Source organism: Myotis brandtii, unplaced genomic scaffold, assembly GCF_000412655.1.
Source record: "Myotis brandtii unplaced genomic scaffold, ASM41265v1 scaffold116, whole genome shotgun sequence".
Classification (NCBI taxonomy): Eukaryota; Metazoa; Chordata; class Mammalia; order Chiroptera; family Vespertilionidae; genus Myotis; species Myotis brandtii.
In genome coordinates, this window is record NW_005354010.1 from 521,528 (window position 1) to 535,558 (window position 14,031).

Sequence of the window (14,031 nt, forward strand, 5' to 3'; positions counted from 1 at the left end):
TGCACAAATTTTTGTGCACCGGGCCTCTAGTATATATATAAAAGCCAAGCAACCAAATGGAACTGGAATGATCAGAACTACCGGAACGACCGGTCACTATGACAAGCACTGTGACTGGCCAACCAGCTTGATCAGGGGTGGGGCCGGCCAGCCAATCTCCCACAGCCCTTCCCCCACCCTCCCCCCAGCCAGATCCTACCTGTGCACAAATTCATGCACTGGGCCTCTAGTGTTTAATAAAACCCTTGGGGAGTTTGTTGCACAGCAACCATTGATGTTAATGGATGTCCTGTGGTGAAATCTGTATGTGTTGCTTTGAAAAACTCTGATAGCACCCGGAATGCTGTATTTTAGCTTGTGAGTTTCTGCTTGCACTGACCTGGAGTAAACAACTTTAGGAAGATATGATTTCATTTCCTATTTCACTCCCTCCATTTCATATGTTGAGAATTAAGGCCAACATAAAATTGTGGTGAAGTTGGCATGCTGAAAGAATTCTCACCTTCAAATTTGGAAAGCCACAATATACTTCCTTTAGAGGCTTTTATAACCTCAAAAAGAATGACAATGCCAAAATCCCTCAAGTCCCTACGCAGTTCACAGTGGAATATGTTCCTTCCAGCAATATTTAGATTTTGCCAGGAATGTAAATATGACAGACTTTGGAGCCATCCCACGTTTTAATTCAAATTCAAATAAGTCCCTATGTCTGGGCTTCTTTGTAAATAGAGCTTTCTCACAGGGGAATAAAAAATAGAAGTTATTTGAAAAGGGACCTTTGGTTATTCTTTCAAATAGCCTTTTGAAGTAAAATTAAAAATCAAGCTCTTATTTTTTCGCCTAGGCTCTGGATCCTAAGCAAAAAATTTAAGCCAGTCATGTAACAGGTGGTTGTGACTATTGCTGATTGTGGCTGTTTTTCTCCCTTGGCTTATCGTTAACTTAAATTGATTGGTTGTTGGATCTGACTGGACCTATCATGTATGTTCTTGTCATTTAGTTGCAGGTTTTCCAAACTGACCCAAATTATGGGCTAACTTTATGGAGAAGAACTTCAGGGAAGAAATATAAATTATAATTTCACAATGATGTTATTTGTCCCGAGGTCTTTGAAAATTAAAAAAAAACAACATACTTAGAACACTCACATTAATTTTTAAATTATTTATACATATATATATTATTAAGTCATGTGGAAAATATTTTAAGCAAATTGGAAATCAGAGAATAAAATTATTATAAACATGCTGAGAAATTTTGTACTACAAGATCTTTCAATACCCTAAGTTTTAATTAGGCAGGACACATTCAAATCATCAAGTGTTTGGGTGACTTCAGTTTCCCTCTGACACGCATTGGGCTTTCGCAATATCCACTTAGCCACAGAGAGTTTCAGCGCAAGATCGCAGCAGTCACTAGGAGCTGGACTAAAGACTACTGAAAGAAACGTGTGAAAGGTAAAATTAGCACAGAATGATTGAGATACTAAAATATATTTCTGTCACATAAAAGGCACTCTTCATTGACAGGATTGGGTTGTTTTTGTTTGTTTTGTTTCAGAAACTATTTTCCCTCTAGACTCTTCTAAAGGAAGCACTATAAAATTAGAATTGTGAATCAGGAAAAAGCTAGAATCTGCCGTGTCCGGTTTGGCTCAGTGGATAGAGCGTCGGCCTTCGGACTGAAGGGGCCTGGGTTTGATTCCAGTCAAGGGCATGTACCTTGGTTGCAGGCACATCCCCAGCAGAGGGTGTGCAGGAGGCAGCTGATCGATGTTTCTCTCTCATCGATGTTTCTAACTCTCTATCCCCCCCCTCTCCCTTCCTCGCTGTAAAAAAATCAATAAGATATATTTTTTTAAAAAAGCTAGAATCTACAATTTGATTTGGGGCAAGTTAGTTATCTTTCCTGGGTTTTATTCTATCCTTAGTTAAAAATGTGGTTTTCAACTAACGATAGAATAAAGTTTTTAAGTCCTCTATATGTCCTTATCCTCCTCTCTATATTCAGTTGATACCACACTAATGTAATTGACCATACTACCTTACTTGTGTTTTGCAAAGTGCTCCTAATCCATCTTCCTGACTGCAGATTTATTGCTTGTAGTCTATTTCCTTCACTGAAGCCAGAGTGCATGTTGATCAAATTGTATCCTACTACTCACTTATGCTGGGATAGCTCTGCACTGGATCAGGGATGAATCCCAATTTCTTACCTTAAAGTGTATCGTTACCATAACCTTTCCTTCTTCAGCTCCATTTCTCATCTCCTTCCCTTTGCTTTCTCTCTGGGCTTTCCTGCTTCCTCTGGCTAAGTTTTGACCACCACTGCGGTCTCAACCTCAGGTTTTTTTTTGCTTGCTTGCGACAGACTTCCTTGACTTCAAACTGAATCGGGCTCTCTCCTAACAAATTTCTACAATGCCCTTTACCTCCCCTCGTATCTCATTCTCCCCATTTTATTGTAACAACTTGCTTAGGTTCTGATTTCCTGGAAGTTTTATTAGAGTCAAGGCATGTCTGTATCACTCACTGTCACTCCATACTTAGCTCAGGGCTTGACATCCAGAAAGCATTCAGTATTTTTGGTTGAAGATACAAACAAATGAATAGATAAATTATATGACTTCCATTCAGGCATAAAGCATGTGGACTGATTTGTATTATTTACTCATTGCTAAAAGCAAAACTACTCCTTTCTCATCTTTCAGACCAAAGAATTAATAGTAAGATTTTGATAATGCCTTACTTTTTTCCCCCAACAAGATTCCTTCTGACTTATAGGATCTGAATTTTAAAAAAACACACATATGACTTGAATGTTGCATCAAACCAAGTGTAATCAGTGCCTGTTACAAAGTTTTAGATGTAATGGCATATTAATCTGATGGGAAAAAATGATGGTTGATAATAGATCGCAGATTTCTTGAAGATATCAGCAAATATTAAAAACATTTTAAACTAATTTTAACAATTACTTAAAGGGTGTAATACAGTTGACTAATTACATTTACCAAACAGCCAGTCAATAAATTCACAGTTTGCATAAACCATCTGATTTCTTTAAAATGCCAAATGTTTCTAATTTTTGAAGTTGGGTAACGGGGCTCCATTAAACTGTTGTCTTTTCTTTTCATATGTTTTAAAAATTCTAGAATAAAAAGTTAAACAATATATGACCAAAATTTAAAATAAGAAATGTAGGAAATTTGAAAACTAAAATAATCTTTGTCATATTTTTATTGGTCCTAAAATTTGTATTTTCATATGGGCACACAAAATTTTGCAAGGAATCAATTATTTGATGGTCTTTTAATTTGAGGTCAACTAGGTAAGGCTAGATTAGAACACAACATATATATTGTGATATTCTCCAGTACTTTGACAATGGAACAAGGCTGTCAAAATGCCATCAATCTGAAATACATTAATTTTTACTGTGTGACTCCAAAAGTGGTTGGGACACTGTTTAAGTGCTCAACTCACTGCTAGCATGTGGCTTGCCTGCTGGTGAGAATTTGGCACTCAAAATATAATTACTTTAGCTTTTAGCAATACATTCCTTTCATTTATTTTTACAGAAGAAAAATGTCAACACCCAGAGATTACACATATAATGCATTGAAATCTATGGCATATTTTGCATTGCTGCTTAGAAGATAAACGCAAACAAAATGCACGCATTAACTTGACTTGTGACTTGCTGAATGAGAAAAAAAATGTGTTCTTATCCATAATACATATGAGAGTGTTTGTGTAAGATATGCACAGCCTAAGTAACATCTCTCTCTGACCAATAACTTTACTTCCCATAATAGCTGCTTGCTTGAGGCATATATCAAGAAAAATATGCTTCCTGGATCAATTTAGATATGGTAAAACAACTTTGCACACACATTACTATGAGGAAGGAACTCAGCCTGCATAAACCATATAGCATAGTAGAATGATTATCGTGCTGCAATGCTAAGTTGGTGAAGAAACATTTATGGAGGAGCCCTTGTTGGTAGTGCACAATCCCAGATGCTGCCTTGGTACCAACATAAATAAAAGAAACAGGCATTGCCCTTTGGCACCTTTTAATCTGTTTCAGAGATGTCATACATAAACTAAATTAATAGCCCCCATAAAACAAAATAGATTTAAGTAGAAATATAGTAACTTACTGCACTAAAACCATGCTTCTACTATAATATAGCATTGGTATATGTGCAGGAAAAATTGGTTTGAGAGTCAAGGATAATTAACCAAAAATTATGTTTTTTAAATTCACTTTGCTTCTGTGAAAGTAAGGTTTTAGCTTTTCACACATAAAATAGTAAGGACACGGTAGAGACTAGGAATAAGAGATAATGGGGTCATATAGTGGAAAAGGTATGCAAATAATTATGAGATACTAATAAAAATATCAATATGTAAAAGAAAGCAAATTAAATGATTTTTAATAAGTATTATGCTAAAATGGATCATATATAGAAGGGACCTTAGATTACATACATTCGATTTTATTATTTCTTTGTGTTATTTTCACTTAAAAGTTATCTTTCTAACTTCTACATACACAAACATACTCAACAGATATTTGAAACAGGTTAAATCCCTGAACAATAAAAAGGTCTCTTATCACATGTGTATTTATTATGGACTGAATTTGCCCCTCCCAAAAAAATTTGTATGTTGAAACCCTAACCCACAGTACCTCAGTATGTGACTGTATTTGAATAGAGGTCCTATAAAGAAGTAGTTATATTAAAATGAGGTCATTAGGGTGGACCTAAATTCAATATGACTGGTAATTTCATAAGAAGAAAAAATTGGGGCACAGACATGACAGAGGAAAGATGATGTGAAGATACAGAGAAGACAGCTATCTGCAAATCAAGGAGAAAGGTCTGAACAGGTTCCCCATTATGACTCTGAGGGCAACAGCCTGCCAACACTTTGCTCTCAGACTTCTATCCTCTAGAAATGGGAGAAAAGGCATTTCTGTTGTTTAAGCCACCCAGTCTGGAATACATGGTCATGGCCGCCCCCACAAACTAATTCAGTAATTAAAACATATTATTTAATAAAATATACATATCAAAACAACCGGGACACATTGGAAAATGTTTGATTGATAGTAGTACTAGTACATCAGACTTTTCTATCTTATATACCTTTATTCATATTGCTTAGCTCAGCACTATAGAATAAACTGAAAATGAACAATCTACATCTGTTCATTTTGCTGATATAGTGATTCAACTAAGTACTGAAGAGTACTTAGTTTCTTAGACATACTGTATCAATAATTAACAAAAAGTTCAGTGGAATCCAGCATTGGGCTACTTGAGAGTTGTAGTAAGTCACTAACTGACTGAAGTATACTACAAGCACTAAGAAATGTTTATGTTTTCTACAATAAATAGATATTTACTCCTAAAGACTTGATTGTACAGTCTTTAAATACTAAATACTTTTTATTTCATGCTCTTAGAGAAAACTGAATTTCTGTAGGTAAATTCAGCATACTTTATTGGATTCTTAAAATTACCGTATTTGATTACAGGTGAAGATCCAAATGAGCTTGGAGGCCATGTTTACTGGAGAGAGTTTATCCTTCTATTTATATTTATTGTAAATGATTATTTTTTAAATCAGATGGGACATCTGCAAATTTTTAGGCACTAATTTTCAAAGACCATGAAACCCTCTGGGTGACTTTTTCATTTCCTTAACAGATAGTTTAGTTTTAAACTATATGCTTTCCCTTGGCAGAACGAGAGATGAAAAGCCTGCTATAAAATTGATTTGGCATCTACATAAAAGAAAGCTTTGTAAGAAGTAGGATTAACCAAAAAGCTTTCTTCACAAGCATATGTCCAAACATTAAAATGTCACTCAAATCTGAGGAGCATTCCTTGCCCAAACATCCCCAGCAAAATCATATTTACACTCTTGTCACATTTTAAAAAGAAAAACGGCATGTTTTTGCTTATGGCATTTTTTTTCAAGATTGCAAGTCCCTCAAATTGTATGTTGGGCATACCCATTTTAACATAGTACAACATGTAGATTTCAAATTTTTTTTTTTAAATAAATGTTGGCTGTTGAACAAATAAATAACCAGGAGCGTAACTTCATAATGTTTATAAAAATGAAAAAATGGTGAAATACTTGTTCACATATATTTAGTCTTATTCTTTATCTACAAGATATTACATATTTTATTTGACTAGGTAACTTGTTTAAAATTAATTTGTATAATTAACTAGTGGCCCAGTGCATGAAATTTGTGCACATTAAAAGGGAATTAAGTAGAGGAAATATTTTAACATTGCTATTTGCCCTTTCTCTATAATAGAAGTATCAGAGATGAAAGAAAATTAGTAAAATGTGTATGAAAATCTCCCTCCTGTAAGAGTCTGGGGCGTGCTGCAGGACCCAGAGTCATGTCCCCGCTCACCCGCAGGCAACTCAAATTTCAGGGAGACCCAGAACTGGCCGGCCCCACCCCCATCACCAGGTGGGAGGTGCAGCCTCAGGTCCCCAGTCTCATGTTTCTGTGGTACCATAGTTACATTCCCTTTTATTACCTTGTCATTTTATTTAATTATATATTTTAAAAACAAAAATAAATTATCTGCTATGAATTGCATTTGCCTTCATTAACATTGCTTTATTATATTTTCAATTTACATTTCTATCTTTTCCACAACAATGAATCTTAAAGTCATCATCATGCATAGTATAGATTCAGTTTCCTAAAGATTGTTATCAGTTATAATATGGCTATTCTGATAATCTTATAGAAATATTAGAATCTTAATATTCCTTGGGCAGTGTTAGATAAAAATTATTTGGGAAGGAATCATGTATCTTGAACAAATAATCTTCCATAAACATATTCGTATGCTTACATTAACTTATAAATGAATGTTTATTCAACAAGTGATATATACAACATGTTCCATATGTCTGTATGTATCTATCTATATAACTTTTTTTGATGGTTTTTCAATTTTAAAAACATTTTTTATGCATTCTCATATCTCTGGCTAAGACCATACAATATTACAATTAATTATAAAGTGAAAAATTCAGTTGTCTGGTGCCTCATTTGGCATGCAATATTAACACAATATAAATGTGTTTCCATTTCATTAGACTTAATTGGTCTATATTTTAGCACTATGTACTCAATGTTTTTTGTTTTGTTTTTGAAATTTCAGCTTAACTGATTAGGATGTTTAGTATATGTAGTATAAGTAGCTTTCTCTGTTTTTAAGATATTTAATTTCTGCCCAGAATTTTTTTAAATCAACGAAAATGGAAATTGAGTATGTTTTTCTTTATCACAAACCATGTCAGCGATACTTTGTTCTTTCTAACAGTCATATAATCACAAGATGTACAAATTAATTTATCCAGTTCTATGAAAGCAGCAGATTCTGTGACTGCCTGCACAGTCTCTGGCTGTTAATCATGGAACTGTTCATTCAGCAGCAGCTGAGACTGGCTGATGAATAGATCCACACATTTTTAGAACTATTTTCTAGAAAGCTGAGATTCTGCTTTCTAAATGTAAACTAGATAGTATGTAACCATGACAGCATTTTAGAAGTCACGATAAGGGTATATAACATATAGAAAATTGTTTTTACCTATAGTGATGGGATAAGATAGATGATTTCATTAATAGAGTACAAAAAAGAGTTACTAGAGCTTGATGACAAAAATTGTGATTTACTATGTGCAGCTCAAATGGGATGCCCTAAGAGATCATATCAAGGGTGAGATATTTAACATCAGGATATGTTGGAAGTATTAGGAAAAGAGGAGAAAGCTCGATAAGATAAGAAAAAGAAAGAAAGAAAGAGAAAGAAAGAAAGAGAGAGAGAGAGAGAGAGAGAGAGAGAGAGAGAAAGAAAGAAAGAAAGAAAGAAAGAAAGAAAGAAAGAAAGAAAGAAAGAAAGAAGAAAATGGTAAGCAAGTCTCAGTTCTTATTTTCCTCCAATATATAATTCAACATATTGATATTACAGTAAAAAAAAAAGAATACCTTGACAAATAAGGGAGTGTAGCTTGAATAACACATAAGTTATTCTTTGGGCCCTAAGGGAAAATACATAAGTCCATCTTTTTAATCTGCTGTCACAATTCAAAGGAGAGAAAACCAAAACTATGTTAGCATTGGCACCAGCATTGAGAGTGTAGACCCTAGAACAGGGGTGGGCAAACTTTTTGACTCGAGGGTCACAATGGGTTCTTAAACTGGACCGGAGGGCCGGAACAAAAGCATGGATGGAGTGTTTGTGTGAACTAATATAAATTCAAAGTAAACATCATTACATAAAAGGGTACAGTCTTTTTTTTTTTTTAGTTTTATTCATTTCAAACGGGCCGGATCCGGCCCGCGGGCCGTAGTTTGCCCACGGCTGCCCTAGAACCTCTTTAGAGATAAAACAAATTAGTATAACTTCATGAAATCTAATCAACCTAAAATGATGGTTAGATATACGTAGCAGAGAGCAAACAAGATGCCAATATCTTCCCAAGAGAAAGTTATATGAATAATATAACTTCTACACCTCTAAGATTTGATCTAGCTCATAGCCTATCTTTTCTACCTTTCTTCCTGCTACTTAGCCTTTTGTCCACCAAGATTTCCAAACGCAAAAGCTTCCTGGACTGGTGCTTGCTGGTAGCTCTGCCTGGAGAAGACTTCCCTCAGATCTCTGTATGACAGGCCAATTAGGTCTCCACAGAGAAAGTTTTCTGACCCCTCCTTCATTCCCCACCTTCTGCACACTATGATAACAGTACTCTGTTTAAATTTTTCCTTATCAGGCTTACAACTCTAAAACAGTCCTTATATTGGCTTCTTAGTTTATTGCCTATTTCCTTCCACAAAAATTAAAAGTTCCATGAACATAAGGACATCATACGTTTTGCCCACCTCGGTTTCCCATGCCAAGAACAATGCTCTGTAGCAGGTACTCAATAAAAATGTGATGAATGAATAGACCTAAGAATGAATTCACTACAAACATGAATTGTGCTGTCTTTCCCCCCCTAATTTTAAGTATCTTAAGAGCAATTAGAGTAAATTGTTTACTTTAAAAAAAAAAAAGCTAAGAAAGGTCTTTTCAATATGTAAATTTTATTGATTTCAGAGATGAAGGGAGAGGGAGAGAGAGATAGAAACATCAATGATGAGAGAGAATCATTGATTGGTCGCCTCTGCAGGCCCCACACTAGGGATCAAGCCCTCAACCCAGGCAAGTGCTATGACTAGCTATGGAACTGTGACCTCCTGGCTCATAGATCAACATTCAACCACTGAGCCATGCCAGCCGGGCAAGTTGTTTACTTTTAAAAAGTAACAGGAACATACTTTACTACCCCTGGAGATATTGCAAATATATTCTCACTAGTAGTAAAAATTAAATTTCATCACAAAGTGTAATCAGGGAGTGTACGGGACTCTGAATGCCTACATGCATGAAAATATGATTTTTCAATCAATTGCATACCACAGGTTGAAGCGCAGTGAACAATAGTCCTTAGATATTACATTGCACATCATTTCATTATTCAGGCTTTGAATTCAAGAGGAGGGATGGCTTAGATGTGTAATCCTGTTCCTGTACTTTCGTGAAAGGCTACTCTCTTAAAGAGAAAAATGGTCACAAAGCCAGCACTTCCTTAAGAAAGGGTTTTCATAAGCACTGCTACCCATTCATTCAGTCAGAAGATGAGAAGGCCGAATAATGTTTAGATTCTTCCTACAAAGGACTCCTACAGAGACACAAAAGTAGTGGAAGGGTATTCATGATATTTCCTCCCTCCACCAACTGTGTCTGATTCAAGTGGGCCCCAAACTCTCTCCCCAGCTGCAAAGGCCATTTTCTTTAGTTTGAAAGTTAATTCCAGGCACAGCTGGAACTCAAAGCAAGAAGTAAACATTGCACATAAAAAAAAAAGTTTCCTCAAATCTGATCTTGTACTTTTGTAGTTGTTACGACGACAAAAAGTAATATTCCTCAAGCCTAGAGGAGCCTCATTATTTCGTTTCGCTTGCAAGCTTTAAAGCAGTGGTCTGAGGAATAATTCTAGGACTGTGTGTTAATTCATGCATAAGCATCAGCTATCAAGGTGGAGTCCCAACTGTGCCAGAGAATGGTGTGTCATTTTACAAATACACTGAACCTTCCAGGCATACAGGATCAAATATGGTGAGACCTCACCAAGATAAGAAGCTTACTCGATGTGTCGCCATTTTTTCAGCCATGAACACACTTGAGGGTAACTTTCTCCTGTCAGGCTCAAGTTAAAGATCACAGCTGTGGATGTAGGTTAAGCATAATTTGGATTTTAGTAAGTTCCATGAATTACTTACTTTATACTCCTAAAATGTAGGAGGGAGAACAGGAAAACAATGAATATAAATACTGCTCTAAAATTAATATTCTCTAAAATCCTCAAAGGGTCATTTCCATTGATTGCTTTTTCAGAGGAAGCGATTCTGTTTGCTTCCTATGATATTCCTCAAAAACTCATAAAGTTGTTTATGTGGTAAATATGTATGGGACAGACTCCAAGCAATGCCTATCTCTTGTCTTTCAATGCTTTATGAGACAATTAGGCTTATGTAGTACTGTTACTTTTAGAAAATATTTTATAATTTTCTCTTGTCTATCATATTAACACAGTTTAGTGTGTGCCTGACCATCATCTCCTTACTATAAAAATTACCACAAACTTAGTGGGGTAAAAGAGCACAAATGTATTCACTAGCAGTTCTCGAGGTCAGAAGTCTAGTATGAGTTTAACAGATTTAAAATTAAGGTTAATAGGTGTCAGCAGGGCTAGTTTGTAAGCTGTTTCTTGTCTCTCCAGTTCTGGAAGCTGCCAGCATCCTCGGTCTTATGGCTTCTTCATTCTAATCTCTGCCTTCTTGGTCACATTGTCTTCTCATCTCTGACCTCCTGCTTCCCTCTTGGACTCTATCGGGTTCATCCAGGACAATCCAGGATGGTGCCCCCATAACAAGATCTTTAATAAAATCTACAAGAACTTTTTACCATGTCTGGTGACATAGTCACAGGTTCTGTGCCATATGGTGTGGACATATTTCAGGGGAGTGCTTTTCAGTCTACCAAAGCTGGTAGACTACAAACATAAAAATATTTTACCAACTAAATCAGCAATACTGGGGAGATCGGGCTATAATTATTAATTATCACTCTGAAAATATATTACTGGGATAAACTAATATCCCGTTTCATCAATAAAATTGTTATCAGTATACAAATACTCTTTTATCAGGATTCTTGAATAATACTCATCAAAATTCAAAATGTTGATAAGAATATTAAATAGTTAATGAGATAAATTCTAATTTTTAACATAAAAATATTTTTTATTTCTTTGTGAAAAGCCTTTGGGAAGAATTGGATTCTTGAAACTTTTTAAAGTATTATCATGTTAAGTTTTCATTAATATTCAAAATTCAACATGTATAGTCTTCCTCAAGGAAGTTATAGTACACAAGTAGGTGAGTTTTCATGGAAGGAAAATATTAAGTCGCAGGTTTGCAGATAGTCAATACGATTATATTGTTTCTCTTTTCTAAAGTAGATTTGAAATGAGAATCCTAGAGCGATGTTCATGTTAATAATAATATAACATAAAGTGGACATAGCGATTAAACTTTTTGTCAGCACTGAAAAAGTATGTGTAGATTGAGTTATAATCATATTTCTACAACTAAACTTGTAGGCACTACTTTTAGGTGGTTATTCACAGGATTTTTGAGTGATGTGATTGGATTAGATTGCTGTCTTTCCATTAGATTTATTTACCCACAGACCTCTATTGAGCTCTTTGTATTACTCATGAAAATGAAAACAAACCTCAAATTGTTACATAGTACTGACATGCAATTTACACATACTAAGTTTTCATAGTCATGATCTTTTATTTTAGGTATGTATGTGTGTTTGTAAATATAGATATTTAAAAGTTATTGCCTTTATATTTGTTTTCAAACACTAATTGTTTTAAGGTACCTTGGCTTTATTTTTTCCTAACACTCCTCAACTATGAAGTGATTTTTTTATACTGGTCATTTTATGTTCTCCTAATTAAAATATAAGGTCCAGAAGAGCAATGACATTGTGGCTTGTTTCATCATCTTGTCCCAACTTCTAAAACAGTATGTAGCATATAGTGGACACTGAATAAATATAGCTTTTAACAATGAATTTATATTGCATCCACAAGCTCTCCTTCTTTTACTAAGCATGGATAGCTTAGCCAGCAAAACTGCTGAATGAGCTTTGGAAAACATATTATTGCATAGGGTCATAAATTGTTTTTGAAAAGCAGAGAATGCCTATCACTTCTTTCCTTGCAGTTGTCACTACAATTGTTTTATGATAGGTAGAGCTATATTACCATATTTGTATCTAGAACATAAAAATATATGAATATATTATATCAAGAAATGTAATTTCCACAACCTTCAACCTACTCTATTAATGTCATTATGTAAATTTTGTTATCATTTTTTCTTATACTTATGTTATCAGAACAAAGGCAAATAATTATCCATTCATCAAATTAGAATTAGAACATGACTCCTCTATCCTTCCTACCTTCACCAATAAAGAAAAAAGAAAAAAGTTAAAAAAAAGTGAGTCTGTCTGAAAGATTTGATTAAGAGCTCAATGACAGACACATTTATGAGAGTAAAGTGTAGCAAGACTCTAGGAGATATGTAAGTATCAGAAATAATGAAGAAACAAACAAAATGAGCATGAAAAGTAATGTAAGTTCACCAATAATAATTCTGTTCAATACATAAAAAGTTATAGTAAACAGCATGCTTGATATTTACTAGGCAATATCTAACTTGACTCGTTAAAATAGATGCAAATACTACCTTTAACTTAATTGAATGGGAGCTCATGAAAGTGCAGCAGACAGAGAGACTTACCCCCAGAGGTATATGAGCTCCCTCTGGCTTCAGAGAAAGTGACCACCCTCTCAGTGACTTGAGAAAGAACCAGATTTGCATTTGGTCACTCTAGTTTAAGGTTATGATGGCTAAATAGGCAGACAGCCCTGCAATTTCAGTGGGATGATGCCCACATCTTGACAATAGCTCAGCTACTTCCCTCAAATTGAAAGAGAAGCAATTAACCATGGAAATTAATCTATTTTTCTGTAAGTGAATTTGAATCATCCTTCTTTCCTGTCTCTTTATTTAAAAGCAATGATCTATTATGACTCTGAAAAAAGAAACAAAATCATATTAGTGCTTAGATAGTGTTACAATTTAACCTCTTCTTTAGGAAATTATCTGAAAATGTATTACATGAGCACTGAGAAACAACATTGGTTAAGGATTTGGAACTTTTTAAGCTTTTCATTTATTCTGCACTAATAAAAGGGCCACGGATAAACCTATCTAAACAGCGCAAGAAAGGAAAACTCAATAAATAAAGAAGCAGAAAATTAAATTTTAGATTACCCACAAAACAAATTACAATTATCTTCTGAATGTCATGTATAAAAGTTGAAATATTAACTTTGGACATTTTCACCTCCTCTCCATGAACCCTAATTTTATTAACTTTTCAACAGTAGATGAGAGTTTCACATTTTATAAGTTTCCAAAAATTATCTCAGGAAACACTGTGGTTCCCTCAGTGTCAAACAGAGACATGAGTGAGCACTCACACTGCACATATAAAGCAAATTAATTTTATTTTAAAATACAACTTGGTTCAGTGCTACTTGCAAAAGATACAGTTTTCATTTACCAGACATTAAATATAGGTCTTTAGGAAATAAGGCATACTTATCTCTTAATATCACAACTTACACATTCAGCTAGAGAGAAAAATTTCTTATAATGGGAGAAACCCTGAAGGGTATCTGACAATTGTAGATGCCTTTATTAATTTGGTGCTTACTAGTATGTAACACAAATAAAGGTCTTTAATATATGTGTGTGTATATATATATATATATATATATA